The 17418-nt window shown below is 47.7% G+C and overlaps 1 long non-coding RNA gene across 2 annotated transcripts; it reads left to right on the top strand.

The window, feature by feature from the left end:
* The first annotated feature begins 9149 nt into the window (after positions 1 to 9149).
* On the top strand, positions 9150 to 14097 carry LOC111926858 (uncharacterized). Of its 2 annotated transcripts, none has more exons than XR_015283361.1 (2): positions 9150 to 9483; positions 13721 to 14097. It is a non-coding gene; the product is annotated as an uncharacterized LOC111926858 (long non-coding RNA). The 2 variants fall into 2 exon arrangements; XR_015283360.1 differs by having other exon boundaries at positions 13563 to 14097.
* Positions 14098 to 17418: the final 3321 nt, after the last annotated feature.

Raw genomic sequence — 17418 nt, 5'->3', positions numbered from 1 at the left:
CACACAAGGATCCAGCAGCCATAAATGGATCAAGTTGTGGCAAGATCTAAAACTGTCCCATCTTCAGAAAGCCAGAAGTACCCTGCAATCTGTGAGAGCTAGCCAGTCCAGCCACAACAGTGACATATCCAGACCTGGGATATAAGGGTTAAACTTGCCTGGCTTCTAAAATCCCATAATACTTGTGTGCACAGAGCTGTTACACTGCAATTTACTCTAAATTGATACTCCATTTATCTGTCCATAGCCTTGGCATCTTGCTGCCCCTGCACTCCTAAATCACCCCTCTTTAGCCTCTCCTTATTTAATTTTCCAGCTCTTCGAGCAAACTCTTCTGCTAACGGTCCCCGCATACCTCTGCATCCTCACCTTTGAAAATATTGCCCCTGTCTCACTTTCCATGCAAACATGTTAAGGCATGGAGCTGAAATGTCATGCCAGAAAAAGCAACCCAGGTTGTTTTGGTACATGCAGTGGTCAGCATGCCCTGCTGGAGAGCCTACCAACATGTAACTAATATCCTGAGTTTTGGAGCCAGACAAGTCCTACTCATTCTCTTGCCCAAACCACAGAGACAAGAACATCCAGCCTCTCCAATGTCTCACAAATCCTGGGATCAACGTGGAGATACAGATAGAGAAAAGCTGAAAAGCCACCAAACTGCCCAGCGAAGCTGGCATTGTGATCTGGAACCTTCTCATTCTTGTAGAAGCAGTCATGCCCCTTACTGGAGTGGGCAGGCTGTGACATTTGACTGAAGGTATCTTATCTGGATGCAGTAGCTGAGACCTCCCTTTTGAACATACAGATGAGTTTGACCTGCTTCTGCTGAGATAAAGAAATCAGAGGAAAGCCTGGGGAAAATGGAATCTGAACAGAGTAAAAAGAGACATTTGCATGCAAGGAATAGCTGTAGCACCACAAACCCATCCTTTTTTTTCTGCTAGCCCACCACACCACTTTGAAAAATCCTTCTGCAGGCTTTAGTCTTGTGGTCAGGGGAGCAAAAGCACGCAGCACTGCATGTTAAATATCCTCTGATGCTCCATTTCAAACCTGTGGTGTGAAAGCCCCTCTCAGACACCAAGACAAGCCTTGCTTTGCTGTGCTTCTAAACGGGCACCAGAACCAGCACAGAAACACATCTACCTAGGGCTGGCATCTTTGATTTATTGATTTATTTTGAATATGCTGTTCCTCTTGCACATCTAACTCCCTCCTCCAAGGGCACAAGACCTTTGCACTTTTCTGATGACTTCATCCTTTGTACTCCGCTCCCACAAGCTATAGGTCAGGGATCGGATGACGGACTTGACCCAAACTGGCTGACAAAGGCTTCTCATCTGCTTGGCATGGCATTCAGAGAAATCGATTCACTGAGGTGTCAGTGCTGCATTGCATTCAGCAGCAGTTTCCAGGCATGCCATGAAAGGCACCAGCACATCAATAAGTGGGATTATTGACCCATTCAGTAGAAACTCCAGTACTGAGCATCCTTCTCAGTTCCCCATGGTCTGACGGCAGACCTTCTTCCAACCATGTGTGTTATACTGAGTATAAAGAGTAAAAGTTTCAATTTTGCAGAGTTGCCTTCCCAACACTTTTGACAGGCACCTCTGAGATTCCTTCTGAATGAGAGGAATGCCATGCCTTCACAATATCATTGGATATTTTGCACTTTTTGCTGTGCAAGTTAGGTGTTCAAGGAGGTACAGGCCAGCATGAAGATAGGAACAGGTATAAATAGAAATGTGTCTCTGCCGTTCTTAAAAGACAAATCAAAAGGAAAAATCATCATCCTCAGATGAAGTCACCCTTCCCTCCAGTTCATGTCATCTTCAGGCACACAGGTCAGGCCTGGACTTTCTAATCTTGCTCCATCTTGCCACTGAACCAGATTTTATCCCCCCACAAAGTCCATCCACATCATCTTCTCTCATTACCAACACTTTCCTGAGCATCTATCTTCTCTATTTTCCTTCTCAAGTCTTTATGAACACATTTAGCACTTTTGCTGGTTGGCCTTGTTAATAATTGCCTACTTCTCACCTTTTTTTTCTGGGCAGAAGAAGGGACCATGTCTTCCCAGAATTAGAAGCCCTGTCCAGGAGTGTATCTCATCAGTGGGCAAATGTTCATGTCCTGCTGGTGTCCTTACACCCCCTGCCCTCAAAATACACCCACAGGGCAATGGGGCACTTCTTAATAAGACCACCTCACAGTGGAAACCAGGTGCCATAACAGTAACATAAATTTTCTCAATTCCTAAAATTTACAAAGGATTATGCTCCAGTTTTTGGTTTTTTTTTCACCAGCTGCTGGTGTGGTAAAACTAAAGACCCATTTATGATGGATGACAGTACCTCAACAGTGTTTAAATGGAAGTCTATAGATGTTTTTGCCAATGGTGTCTGAATAAAACAAGGCTAGACACAGTTTGGCTAAGGATCAGACCAAAGATACCAGAACTTCTTGAGTGCTTTGAATGTTTTAAGGTATATCCATCACTAACTGAAGACAGAGTTAGTTCATTTCTTGAGATATATTTGAAGTAATTTGCAAAAGCGAGCATGAAAACTGAAAGCACCATGGAAATGTGGTCTGAATGGTTACACTACACTGACTGTGAAAGGAATTCAGTACAGATGAGGGAATATATATATATATTGTGTGTGTATATATATATATATATATATATATATATATATATGTATACACGCACATAAAATTCAGTTTGGAGCTGGCTGGCTGGTTCCAGCTCGGCTGTGGTGCCCCAAAATGCCTCATCCTGCAGCCTTCTGAAATGACAGGCTATCTGTTATGAAAATCACTTTGAACTTTGATATTTCTGGTCCAGAGCCTCCCTCTAGAATTCTCCTATGTATTAACTGCTTTTGCATATGATAACTGTTTCAAAGCCGAGTCACACATTCAGCATATCTTTACATCGTGGTTTCACTATGCAAATTGTCTGTGCTCCTCTCTTCTAGGTACTGGATTTGATGCATCCCCCTGCCTTTCTTACCTCATGTGGGGCCCCTTCAGGGCTTGCCTCCCAGCTCCAAGAGCATAATTGAACATCAGCCCACCCAACTAAACAGGCTGCTCACATGGAGAAATGCCTCCCAGTCTGAGATGAAGCCTTGTCAGGTTGCCGGATAAAAAAAGCCCTACATTCATTTCTCTCGCTCACAGGCTCGCTGCTTAGTCAGCTGTTACACCGCCGCATAAAACCTTTGCTAAAAGAGCTGTGGTAGAAAATAGCTGATCAGTAAGTCTGAAGTGTCAGAGCTGTCTGGGTAGGTGGAGGCACTAACAGGAAGGCAGGAAACCCAGTCTGTAAGCTTAGGGCTGGGAGAGAGGAAACCGTTTCCATTCAGTACAGAGATTGTAGGGCAACACTGATGGGAGGGCTCAAGCTCAGCCAAAAAGCCATTTTTTAATCCTCTGTTTTAATGATTCCTGGTTGCTGGAACTCAGCACCCCAGGGAGGAAGCGTGGGCCAGCTTATGCTGAATGCTGCTCCTTGCTCCTACCCTTGCAGCCATGGGGAGGGGAGGCAGAGGATCTATAAACATATTTCACACAAGTGTGTGTGAAATAACCCACATAAATCACCCTGCGAGACTTTTTTTAAATGCCTGCTACCTGTAACACCAGCCACAATTAGCACACCAACTTATTTACATGCCATAAATCCGTGGCTCACAAAGACCTGTTGTACTGACTTTTCACCACAAACCTGTGAGCTTTGGTAAATTCGTTAAATCAGACTCACCCCCCTTTCTTATAAAGGGTTTCAAGCAGCTCACAGCAGCATAAAGGTAAATCACACAAGGGCTGCCTTGTCCTCCCAGACTCCGATCACAGCTCTAGCATTCACCCTTTTGCAATTCCAAATCCTGATTAGATCTGGGAATAGATCCTGCACATGGATCCAAGTGTGGGGAAAACAATGCACCAAAGATCTGGAGCTCACTAAACCCCTCGGAGCCCCCACCGACATCTCCCAGCCTGGCAGCTGTTCCAAGGCAGCTTTCAGTTTTAATCGCAAATTATTCTCCTGACAGCCCACAGTAAAATTAAAGCAAGCATCACAAGACAAAGAGGCTCGACTTTGGTTTACAAATTTCATGCAGGATCCTTTGGGGGTTCTAGCTGGATTCCAGGAAGAGCAAACCAGCCCCCCAGATGCAGCAGCTGTGCCCAGGCGCGCCCCGAGGCAGAGGTGCCGCTCCTGCGGTGTCTGACAGCGGTTCCCGCACGTGTCGGCACCTCTGGCCAGCCCCACCGGTGGGTTACACTTTGCTGTGCCCAAGTACACACTGCCACAGATGTCACCACACGTGGTTCACTCCTTCTCCTTCTCCTCCTCGCTGACCAAGCCCAGCAGGGAAATACATTTCTCACAAGCGGCAGAAACCAGACTCTCTCACACCAGGTGTGCGTTGTGTGAGGGAAATCAAAAGCAAGTTATGTTTGAACCTGCAGTACCCACACAGCTTGACCAAGCCATAAAAACAGATCTGTGTCAGTACAGAGACACCCAGAAGTGTCCATTTGCTCCTGTGTGTGCAGGCATGTGCTTGCAGTGTGGTCTGAGCACTGCCTGGCACATTGAAGCCTCACTGCAAATTAGGGATGGGGGATTATTTTTTAGTTTCCCAATTGCAAACTAAGGATTTACCCATCCCTCCCACAAAGGTCTTGTGAGGATAAACGGAGTTATTTGAACATTTTGAAGGCTGGAAGTGCTAAGAGCCAGACGGGAGGGAGTGGTCCGGAGAAGCAAGGAAGCAGAGCGTACATTCAGTGGAGGAGTCGTTCCAGCTAATGCACAGAGAGCTCTCTTGCTCCCTGAAAAGCCACTCCAGACAATGCCTAACAGAGTGCACATATTGCAGAGCCTCATGTTTTCCTGGAAAAGCACAGAGCAGCAGTGGTTTTGGGCTCTGCTCGGGCTCTGACCGCTTGGAGCACCACACCACCTCCAACCCATGCCCATTAACAGAATTTAGGTCCCACTTTGCTCGCTCCTTTTCCTGCTCCATTCTCGGTGGCTTCCAAGGGCAGATGTTCCCACATTTCTCTTCCCCAAAATAAGGCAGGAGTGTTCCTTGTCCTTCATGGGACTTACTGTACATCACAATTTATCATCTTCAGTCAGTGGGGCACCCAACCCAAATGGCACCATCCTGTCGGCAGGCCAAACCCCCTAAGAAGTGCAGCAATTCATTTATCTCACCAGCACCACACTGCCAAAGGGGATGGTAGGAAGAAGATGATCCGTGGGCTCTCACAGCACCCACCAAACACAAGAGCATGTGGAGATACAAATACAGAGCATCCATGAACTCAGCATGGCAGGCCAGTAGCTGGGAGCAGCGAAAGGGATGGATTTTCACACCCCTGTCACACATGGCCACGATCTCCACACAAGTGAGAGAAGGGAAAAGTCCATGGGCTGCAGCCAGAAAATAACCTGCACTTGCAATCCAGCTGCCTCCTAGCTAAGGAAGGTGTTAATAACAAGAAGGATTGAGTGGAAGAAGCAAAAAGGGCTGTTCTGGACCCCAGCATCAAGCTTTCCATTTCTTCCCTAAGCACAGCAGGGAAGAAAGGCTGCAGAGTGGACCACCAGTATATTGGCATTTTTCCCACTAATTGAAGTTTCCACTCACATAAAACTATCCCATGCTAATATGTTGCACTTTCATTAAAATCACGTCACTTCAATTCTTTATATTTTTATTGTGGCATATAAATTACACTGCCCAAGCAAAAAAAAAAAAAAAAAAAGAAAAGCCATTATAAAATGAAATTCTGAAATTAAGTGCTCCATTCTAACCAGAGAAAAAGGGAACGTTTTGAACAAAATAATTCGGCCTGTATATTTTTCTAAACAAAACTGTGTCACAACAAATGGAATCCTACAAAGACCATTTGTATTAATAAAATGGTATTTTTGCAATAAAAAAAATTGCTGGCAAAGTGTTCAGCTGGTTTTATTAGTGTCATTAAGAATCCTCCCACATTCTCCTATTTTTCTGCAGCTAGCAAAGAGGTACATTCAGAATTTCATTATTTGAGAATGAGGCAATAGATAAAATAAAAAATAAAGAGCAATTTGTACTCCTATAATGGCTTCCTCCCCAAAGCTTCACAGCAGTTTACAAAAAACTCCGTGATTTAACCTCCTCTCTTGCAATCTAGCTATTCCTCCTTTTTATGGCTGGGAAAAATATCTCTTGAGAGAGCCTCTGTTCATTTCAAACATCTGCATTCTGAGTGCCAAGAGCGTGATTTACCACAGTTTACTGCGCTCCAAATCAGTGTCCAGGATAGGTACTCAGTATTTCTAGCAAAAAAGACCACAGGCATCTCACATCAGCTATCCCAGACTCCTGGAATCTGCTACGGAGCTGGAGTGAATTTGGGACAGCAGGAAACTCAACCTCTGTTCCTTAGCTCTGGGCTTCTTCTCAATTTCCAGGCTCCAGGGCACAAGAGGCCGAGCCTTTCACCTTGTTCTAGCCTTCTCCAAAAACACACAGGGATATTTCAAATGTTTTGTTAGGCAGGAATAAGCTCTTTGCAGAAACATTGACTGGCTCAATTCTCTTTTGTCCGTTTTACAGCCTCTGCATTCCTGTTGGGCGACACTTAAAGACGTAAAAGAATTCCCAGTATTTAAAAAACTTCTTATTTTTAATGTTTTCTGGTGCCAAAACTGGCAGACGTCTGTGCACGTATGGAAAAGGCAGGAAAGCAGGGCTGCTTCTGGGGAAGAAACGCTTCTTTCATTTCCTTCCCTCTTCAACATCGGTTGATATTAATTTTAAACCTGGCTGGCACTCCACAGTAAGGAGAGTGAAAGATCTTGTTCTTTCATCCAAAAAAGTATCAAATAGGTGTAGCTGCAATTTTAAAGCAACCCCGCCAAGCCATTAAGTTCCCAAAAGGACGCTGGCCTTCCTGGCAGCACGGGCTTTGCCGTATCAGATGCAGCAGACCACCAGATCACAAAGCCTTACTGCTTCCTTCTAGCCATGACCCGTATTTCATCCTGTGCTTCAGAAGAAGATGAAAGGCCTTCATAATGCATCCTAAACATTACCATATGGAAAAATCTTGCAGCATTTAAAAAGGATAAGCACACAGGGTCCTGTAGAAATACTAGGACACTCTAGCATTCATTTCTAAATCCCAGTGGGACAATTATAACGTCTCTAATTTTCTGTGGAGGGGAAGTTTATCCCTGATAGATCCTACGGGCAGTGGTGAAGAGAGCTTTTCATCACAATAAGCACAGGACAGAACGCAAAAATATTCTTATGCCCAAACCTGTGAAAAATCGAATTTCTCAACTCCACAATTTTTAATGCAGGTAGGCCAGGGTTCAATTTGTACCTTAAAAATTGTATAATGACAGCAACTATAAAGACTCAGAACCAGAACAAGGACCAATGAGGCCATTAATAATAGTAATAAATGCAGTTCTGCATGAGGAAAACAGCCAAGGAATAAAAAAAAAATAAAAAAAAAGGCATTTTAGAATATGTTAGGTCCTCTGTAAAATTCCCACTGCATTTGTACAATGCAGTAACAATTAAGGAGCAATTCCCTGTCTCGGAAAAGAGGCTGCAATCCACCTTGTGTTATCAGATGTTACCTAGGAGGTCAGGAATGCTCCAAATGATGCTGCTTGTCCCGGCTCTCCTTGCCCTAGGGGCACAGGCAGCAGCCGGGCGCCGGGAGCCGCTCTGTGCCTCAGCAGCGGGGCAGGGGCTGCCCGAGCATCCTTTGCTCCAGGAAGGATAAAGGAAAGTCCACATCTCTGCCAGGCTGCGCAGGGAGCGCGGCAGGAATAAAAGCAGGACCCCTCTAGCAGGAGCGCTCCCCACGGCGTTATCTGCAGGATCACGGCTCTCCCTGGAGAAACTCTCTGCCTGGGAATGGGGGACATGCAGCTGGCACAGACCCCTCTTCCAGGCTCCAGTGGCACGAGTCCTGCCTCACTGAGCACCACTGAAAGCCAGGAACCTTCCAGTCTCCCTCCTTCCCATGCGCCTCCAGCTGCCACAGGCCTGCAGGCGTACAGCTGCATTCTGAACAAACACACCAGACGTTTCTTTTCCTTGGACAATTTTTCTTGAGCAACTCTGGAGAGCAAACTGCACAAACTGTCCTCGGTCGCACAGCTTCAATGCCCAAATCTTTTCCTCCTCAGGCAGTAAATGCAGCTATTGTTTTGCCAGTTGGTCGGGTTACTCTCTTTTTATTTTTTTTTTGGGAGAGCCTCGTGTTGCTGCCAAGGTAATGCACAATGTTTCACACTTTTAAAAGCCAGCCCGGGTTGTGTAACGCTACCCTAGCACCACCAAACAACAGGACGGTGTCAGCCCAGGGAAAAAACAAGCCTGGAAGCTAGAGGAGGGAAGATTAAAGCAAAGCGGCAGCATGGTTTTTAATTGTGCCTTAGAATTTGTAATCTAGTTAATGGTCCTTCCAGCCCATCCTGTGTAAAGACATGAGCATGTGGCATGTGCTGAAGGAGGATCAACACTGACACACTGACAGATGCGCTTATTGGCACAAGAGACTGGATTAGGTTTTGGACTGGATTTTTCAACTTGTTAGCTAGCCAGCAGTAACTTGCTTTTTTGGAGGGGAAGGGAGGGATCAAACAATTGCTGCAGTGGGATATTAGTTCCCTGGCACTTCATCTTCTTCCATTACAGATTCTCTGCTTGAACATGAGACAATGCTGCCATTCCTTCCCCCTGACTCACTGGCAATTCTTTATCCATCTCTGGTTGGCTGCTTTGGAGATTTTTTTGGCTGGAATTTGATCACCCCCACCTGCCCTTTTATTCTCTCTCCATACTTTTCAACACTTCTGTCTCCTTCATCACATCCCAAAAAGCTCTGCTGTGTAGTGGAAGCCCGTAAGTTAGCCAGAAGTTCAATACATTCACCTTGGCGTCATGCGATTTTGCTTGCCCTTTTGAGGAAGATGAGGAGCGAGTGCCTTGTACCGCAGGCACGCCGGCATGCGTGGCAAAGAGAAGGTGGAAAGTGGCTGCCTGCCGAGAGGGATGCAGCTAATGTTTAACAGCACACCTATGAAAGCTAGCTCTGTTCACATTCCTCGGGAGAGCCGTCCCACAGGTTGACAGAGGGCTGTTCACAGAAGAGGGCAGGAGTAACCAAGGAGAACCAAATCCTAGCCGGTGGGAGAGGTGGGGGATTGCAAAAGTCCTTGGAGCCCGGCCAGGACGTGGGTTAGAGGTTACAAGTGCCATGGGTGCTCTTGTTCTGACAGCAGAGTGACGCCTGAGGTGTCATGCCCTCCTGCAGGGCTCACAGCTTCCCGGAATCTGAGCAGCAGCTGAGCAGCTGGGTACACAAACATCTCCCATCCAGCCCATGAGTTCCCAGGCCCGTCCCCCTTTGCCATCTCGCCACATTCCAACTACACAGGTAAGCGCAAGGGGGTAGGTGTTTGGGACAATGGTGGCACTGTCACTGGACTACACTTTTTGATAAACCTTCTGTGTTCTTTCACTCTTCCCCACTTTCCCTCTGCTGAGTCCTGCGTTCCACGTGTTTGGTCCCCAGCCCATGGGACCCTTGGTCCCACAGGGAGAAGCCACTGCTAGGACACCACATCAGTGCTTTGAGGGTGGCGGGAGCGGGCACTGCGACTTCTGTGTCTCGCACAGCAGAGACACCACAGCCAGGGATGCTTGCAGAGGGCTGCTTGTGCCTGGCTGGGTCTGTGGCTCTCCTGCAGCCACCCAGCCCCAAGGCTGAGCCTCTCAGGGAGGCTATTAACGGAGCAAAGGGTCAGGCTGGGACACCACCCCTGCTTGTGGCAGCAGTGCCAAGGGACATGCTTCCAGAAGCCAGCAGCAGTCTGAGGAGCCCTTGCAAATACCTGGCTCCAAAATAGGCACACTGGTTGCTGAGCCTGCACCCTCCCCATGGAAGGTGAATGCACACGCTTCCCTAGAGCAAACAAACAGGAGCACACCAGCCAAACTCCTGCCTAGCCCACGGGAGTAGTTCCAGGTGAGGAAGAGAACAATTCACCCACCTACAGATGAGACTGCAGTACAAACAACCACACAGGACAGAGGTGAGCCACTTGAAGGGGCCAGTTAAGCAGGCAATAACAAGGTCTGCCCTGCTTTCGCCCTCCAGAGAGCCACCAGCCCTCAGCCTGGGGGACTGTGTGTCCCAGGAAGGAGCCAGACTAGCTGCCAGGAACCTCACCATCCCCTCTGAGGGCTTAAATAGCTAGCATGCCTCCTGCATGTCCACACGGCCAAGCTGCTCCTTCAGTGGTTTTCCAAGCACAGTGTATTTACTTTTTAATTGGGTGAGCAGGAACAACTGACCCTAGAGCTAGTGAAGAGCAGGAAGGGGCTCATCAAGTTATACAGCCCCCTTGGGCCAGCATTAGCACTGCTGCACCCAGCTGTGCTCTGGCTCCATGTTCCACGGGAGGGTTCAGGGTCCCAGTGGGCCCCCAGGGCACAGCAGGCATGTCACAGAAATCTGGTCTGTGCCCACAAAAACTACAGCCTACAGCCAGGTTTGTGCTGCAGGCTTTTGCTGGCAGAACAGCGCCATTGAGGTGTGTGCAGGGATGCAGCCATGCAGCTTGCCAAAGCAGGATACACCTGCAGCCCTGGGAACATTGTACCTCCCCAAGGAAGATCGGCAGGCATTTCTCAGTCCAACATCCCAAATGTCATCACATGGGTTTTGCTGAGCAGAGGTCTGAGCAGAGAGCTGGCTGGCCCCTGGAATAGGTGGCTGGTGGTGAATCCTCTATCCAAAACTGCAGGTGGTTGGCCCAGGGCACAAATGGCAGAAAAAGCATTGATAGTTCTGCAGTGAGAACAGAGGGATGCCAGTTCTCAACCTGACCTGCAGTTCTGAACCCAGGGTTCAGCTCCCTGTTCAGAGACAGGACAACCTGTCCTCAGTCACAGCCCTGCTCAAATCTGTGCCCTTCAGATCCAAAACAAACAACAGCCAGTTCCTGGTAGGGCTGAGGAGCAAACAGCAGGGCCATCAGCAAGAGCCAGGTGGGAGCTTCTGGCTCTAAGCCTGAGGGAGCTGGGGAGGAGGAGGAGAAAGCTACACAGTGATGGGAACATTGCTCTCCAGAGAAGGGGTGCAGCAGGGGTGACAGAGAGTGCACAAGTGAGTTCATAACTGCCTGTCAGGGAACCAGCTCTGCACTTAGGAGATGTTTCCTTGTGCCAGCTGTAGCTCAGCACCTACGGGATCAGCAGCATGACAGCAGGAGCAGTAGGCTGCCACTTTCTCCTGGTGACCCCGGGTGTTCACCCATCAGCACACTTGCACTCACACACATGTAAAAGCCCCAGGCCATCTGCTCTTCTTCAGACTGCAAAATCATGTAGTTTGAAAAGCCCTAAAATGCTGATTCCTCCCTCAGCAGGGACACACTTCTCCAGAAATACAAAAGCATGAGTCCATTGGGGAAAAAGAATATACAGGACTGTTTTACAGTGTAACCGTCTATCAATGCCATGTGGGATGCTGCTGAAAGAATTTTGGAACAACTGTGAGACTTTTTGGATGCTCAAACACTGAATGAGTCAAAAAATCATCTGTGTCCTACAGAGAAACATTTTAGAAAACAAAGCAATTGGCTTCTAGCAACATGATGTAACCTTGGTTTTTCCTCCCCCTATTGTAAGTGCATCTCTGGGTGTTTGCTTTTAAAGCTGTATCCATTAATAATGTGCCTCTATATTTATTTAGAGATATGTCAAACAAGGAGTGCTTATCCGTAGCTCCAGGCAACCCAACAATTTTAATACATAAACAGCTATATAAATGAGTCTCATAATTGTCCAACAAAAGCTTCAGCAACAAAGAACCCCATAAGCACACCGTCTCTGCTCAGGATGCTCAAAATTCGGCATCCACTTCAGCAGCCAAGGAGAACAAATAAGCTTTCCAAGGGAACCGGCTCGGGTTATTACAGATCAAACAGAGGAACAAGTTGTTTGCCTTTCCTTAACTTAAAAAAAAAAACAACCCACAAATGGAAAAACATGGGCCAGTTTTTCAAGCAAGCTCGGCACGTTGCCTGCCTAAATTACACTTACATGCAAGTGCATGCAAATGTGTTGTTTCCCTGGTCATGTGCCTGAACTGCATCCACATTTTCCTCAAATGCCTTCTGGAACGTGACAGGACATGCACGAGCAACCTCCCCATCCCTTCAGAAACCAGAGCATGGGCATGCTGGTGGGAGCAGAGGAAACACCTGCATTCCTCCACAGCACAAATGCAGCCAAAATAATGATGAGTCTGAAAAAAGCCCGACCGAAGGCAAAGGTCAGCTTGCTGGGACATTGTGGAGCAGAGGGGGCTCGGCTTGGCAGGAGAGAGCCTTATGCCCTTGTGCTTTTAAATGTATTTTCCTGCAGGAGATGGGGAAAAAAGCCAAATAAAAATAAGCAAACATTTTCAGCTTCTGCTGCAGTTCTGTAGAGGGGTGGCTAAACACTGCTGGCGATAGCTCAGCCCCCATCAGAGCCTGCTGCTGTATCCCTTCCAGAGAGATGGAGTCTGCCTGCCACTGAGGCAATGGAGGTGCACAGCAGGGCACAACATGCCACCTCTGTGTCTCAGGCAAGCAGCTGTGCCCCTGTGCAGTGCTTTGTGCCAAGCCTGCTCCAGTGAAAACCCAAACAATGCACTTGCTGAAACCTTGCAGGACCTACTGTGCACATCCCCCGAACGTGAAATACCAATGGTGAGATGTGAGGTCCTGCTTTTTCCCCTCGGGGAGTTGGTGCTGATCTCTCAGTTGGACATCACCCACCCCACACAGGGGACTGAGGGAAGGCACTAAAGGCACCAAAGGCGGTTCAGCTTCCATACCTGCTTTTCTCTTCCTTCATGGGAGTTACACACAAAAGAATCATATGAGAGGGCCACAAGAGACAAGGGTAAGAAAAGCTTCAGTAGTTCAGCTTAGACATATGGGGTTTTTAATCCTCCTCCCTCTGTCTGTCAGATGCTCAAAGGAAAAAATAAAGTGCTTGGACAGGCCAGTTTGGTGTGAGTCCCTGTCCCTCCCTTCCTGCTCTCCCTCACTGCAGCACAAGAGGAAAAACACTTGAAAGGCTAGGGGTGGCCTCAAGGATGTCTGCTTTGCCTCCACTCATGCCACTCTTTTCCTTTTGTATCTTTTCTAACATCCAAAGAGGAAAAAGGCAGGACCATCTCCTGCACCCAGGTGCCTTTCTCACACACACACAGACAAGCACATTCCCATTGAAAACAAGACGGCAGTGCATTGAACTTGTCCCTGAATGTAACCCTTCTGGCTTGAACAGCCCTGCTGGCTCCTGCCCTGGGCAAGGTTTCAGTTTCCCTGTGGCTTGATGACGCGATTTGGGCAGGATTTATGAGGCTTACAAAAAAACACAATTAAATCTAAGGGGCAATGAAGGGGATTTTTTTCCTTCTTTTTTTTTTCCTCCCTTTTCATTGCTTGCTTCTAGGACTAAGGCGAAAGTTGAATTGGCAGAAGCTGGCTGTGTTGGCTGGAGCCTGAATTTCTAGCCAAAGATGTTTTCTCCAAGTCTAGTTAAATTAATTTCCTTGATTTTTTCAAACATTTTCTTTGCTCTAAGTGACTGAGAAGCCATTGATATTTCAGTTGAGGAGCAATCAAAACACAGGACCTGAAGGGCCAAAGCCATCTCTGCTGTAAATGTGGTGTCTGGCACTGCAGCTGCCACCGCTGAGGGAAACAGCTGAGGTGGACATCCTGGAAGATAAAGCAGGTAGGGAGAAGAAGCCAGGTTGGGACTGAAATATCCCCTCTGCTTCCAAGAGATAAAGAGCCATCCCTTTGGGAAGAGACCCAGTCAGGTCCCTGTCTGACCCTGAAGGCTCGAAGACTGGATGTACCCAAATCCAACAGAGAGGAGCATGACCTCCACTGGAAACCACACATGCTGGAAAAGAAAAAGCCCGTGTCCCAGCTTTGTGCTTTGAGTCCTGTTCAATAAATAATAACAGAATATGCTGGAACTGTGTCAGCTATGTCATTTCAGGTGAAGAAGGCTTGTGTTTTCTAGATACCAGCTCTGTAAACCCCCAAGGAGCAAGGTGCCAGGGCAAGCAAGGGTCACACGGTGCCCAGCGAGGCACGTGCGCACCCACAGCCACGCGTGCCCAGGCAAATGCACCTCTCTCTCTCCTGCAAAAACTAAACTTCGGATCTTGTGGGCTGATTTTCTTAATCCAAAAGCAAAGGTCAAACAGAAAGTACGTGGCTTTGGTTTATTTATGAAGAACCTTAGCCATCAGACTTTCCAAAATCATCAGCAAATTCTGCACATCCACGTTTAAACCCCTCAGAAAGGCGTTGTGCCCTGCCCTTCCAAAGGCCCCCCTGTTCAGGTGCTGGGCTGGCAGTGTCAGGAGCCAGGAGCCATGCACAGCACCAGCCAGCCTGGCACAGCCCACAGCAGGGCCACGTCCACCAGGAGAGGGGACCCGGTGAACTCAGACACAGCGCATCCTCTGAGGATGTCAGCTCACTTGAATTATTTACTTATTTCTTATGACATTACTGAAAAGGAGAGTGAGGAAAAAAACCCCTCCCAACTCGCCTGAAGAGGAAATGAATAGGGAAACTTTGAGATTTCTCATCCCTTCAAAAAGCCCCTCGGTGAGCACGGCCACTGCAGCTGCCCCCGAGAGGCCTTGCAGCACCTCAGTCCTGATACCAACAAGGAAGCACCAACAAGGCACTTAACCACACAGCCAGTTTCTCTTCTAAGCCTTCGGGTTGCCTCAGAAGTTTTTTAAACAAGACGCTTTCCTGTTTTTGAAACCTGTGCATCCGTATGGTTTGCAGGTTACTCAAATAACCTTATCACTTGGAGCAACTCTGGCATGAATTTCAAAACTGCTTACTGCGGTGCTCCCCTCCCCTCTCCACACATATCTATTTACTCATAGGGAGCCTTATTTACAGTATCTTCCTGCCAACTGCTGACACAGAAGAAAAAAAAGCCCTGGGTTACACATTAAGCTTTATCGTTGAAGTATTCATGCCAGACGGTGTCCAAACAGAGTTAACTGACTGACCTTAGCTCAGGGTAAGCCACACAAGGGGGAAATTTCTATCGCAATCTGCTTGCACGGGCAGAGCTCGTTTCGCACCACCAGCTTTTTCATCTCCTCCCCCCCTTCATCTGGGCTGAAAAGGCTTTTCAAAGAAAACATGGTTTTGTTTTCAGAAAGCCAAGTAGAGCTGGCTCCTTGTAAGTTCATTAAAGGAGGAATTACCAGAAGGAGACGTTTGCAGGTAAATGTTAAGGCATGGAGAGGGGCTGCCTGTACAACAAATCCTGATCTAAAATCCACACAGCCTGCGAGTCAAATTCAATTCTTCTGTCAAAAGCGGGGAAACGAAGAGGACTGCCATGCAAGAATATGCCGTCCAGAGGGTCTGGAAAATTCAGAAATCAGCTTCACTACGCCTGTTTTGCACAGCAGCTTTGGAAAGATCTGCCAAACGTAACAGTTTCATTTGACAGTCATCTTTTGGCTTAACTTCTGAGCTGGCTGGTGGCCATCTCCCATTGCACAATAAATGCCTGCAAAATTAATCATGAACTCCCTGCCTGGAACTCCCAGTGCTGCTCTCCTGAGGGGTACCTGCAGCCTGCTCCAAAACCCTGCCAGAACCTCAGGCCCTTGTGTTCATTAATGGCCCAGCCAGCGAGGGAGGACAAACCATCACAAAAACAACCCATGAACTTTATTCTTCCACTTCTGCAATCTGCTGGCAGAGCCATTTACTTCTGTGTACACTTCATGACAGCCACACCACAACCAGGCACAAAGGCGCTTATCTCAACCTCACACTTCACATCCTTTCTTCTCACAGCTAACACTTGGCTGGTGAAGAAAGTTGTATGACCTGTCTTGGGGGAAAGAAGCACCAAGACCTGCTCTCAGATTAACCTGTCCTGATCCTCTCTCCCCAGTAAATTCGCTGCCACCAGTTCGGCAGGGGTGCGGTGAGGTCCCCATGCTGCAACACTGTCTGCGTGTGCTGGTTTTGTCAGCAGGGACCCGTGGGAATGCAGACGGAGTGGGTTTGTTGTTTGGAAGAAGTTCTGGCTGGCCAGCCCTGCCACGGGAGTGTGGGGCATGGGGCATGGGTGGGACATCACCGCACTTGCTCCCTGAATAAACCACACCCCACTTCACTGCTCCGCGTCCCCTTCTGTGATTGGAATGACTTTCTTCTGCCAAGCAAGCTGCTCTGCACTGGGGAGGAAAAGCCTCTGCTCCCCACTTCCCATCCTCAGCATGCAGTGCCAGCACTCGGGGAGTGCCTTTCCCCGGCGTTCCCGTCCCACCGCAGGGGTGCAGCCCTTGCTCTGACAACCTCCTTAATGGATTTGCACCTCGTTTGCAGCAGAGGTCTCTCCCTCCGTGTGCTCAGCGGAGCTCTCAGGCTCCCCAGACCCTCTGAGCGCACTTGGCTCTTGCCCAGATTGCAGCGGGCAGCTGCTGTCACATTCCCAGCCCTGGGCTTTCCAGCAAGGATGGGGCCATCAAATCCAGGGTGCCATCTCCTCTTTTCCCAGCAACGCTAATTAAATTGCTCGTTTTAAAAAGTAAGTGAATTGCATTCCTGCTCCGTTAATTAGTTCCTCCTATGCAGTTTTCTTCTTCCAATAGACTAAATTGAATTGTGCATACAAACATCCCGGGAAAATAACCAAAAAAAAAAAAACCCAATGAGGATTTAAACAGCTCCAGAAGGGAGCACGAATGTATTTCCTAATATGTCTAATAACAAAACATAAAGGTATAAAACAAATGTGATTAAAACCAGAGAAGCAAGCAGCACACATTTTATTGCTATGTTTTCACTTTTTATTTCTTTTTAACAAGGATAAAAAATAACTTGTGCAACCTCTGCCAGGAAGTGAGTGGATCTTTGAACTCTGCCATCTGGCTAGTGGAATCCGTATTTTTGTTGCCTCAGGTTACAGGTTAATCCTGCCAGTTTTTATTATTTGTAGAAGTAGTTGGCCTCTTGGAAGCTTTTATGGTCTCTGTCACAGAGAAGATTGCCGGTGAGCAAAATGCACACACAAAATACTGGGGTCATTGTGGTGAGGACATTGAGCAGGGAGAGAAAGAGAGAGGGGGGAAAAAGGCAGCTCTGTCTAATCTAAAATTATCCTTTTTATTACAAGAGAAGACGTTGCAACATGTGCTGGCCAATTTGCCTCACTGACTGCAAGTCAGCGCAGACAGGAAGGCTGAGCCTCCCTGCTCATGGTGGAAGTCAAGCCCGAGCATGCCCAGCAGCTGGGGAGA

The sequence above is a fragment of the Cyanistes caeruleus genome, chromosome 2 (assembly GCF_971803275.1).
Source record: "Cyanistes caeruleus chromosome 2, bCyaCae1.hap1.1, whole genome shotgun sequence".
In the NCBI taxonomy this organism is placed as follows: Eukaryota; Metazoa; Chordata; class Aves; order Passeriformes; family Paridae; genus Cyanistes; species Cyanistes caeruleus.
This window is presented reverse-complemented; position numbering and strand designations above follow the sequence as displayed.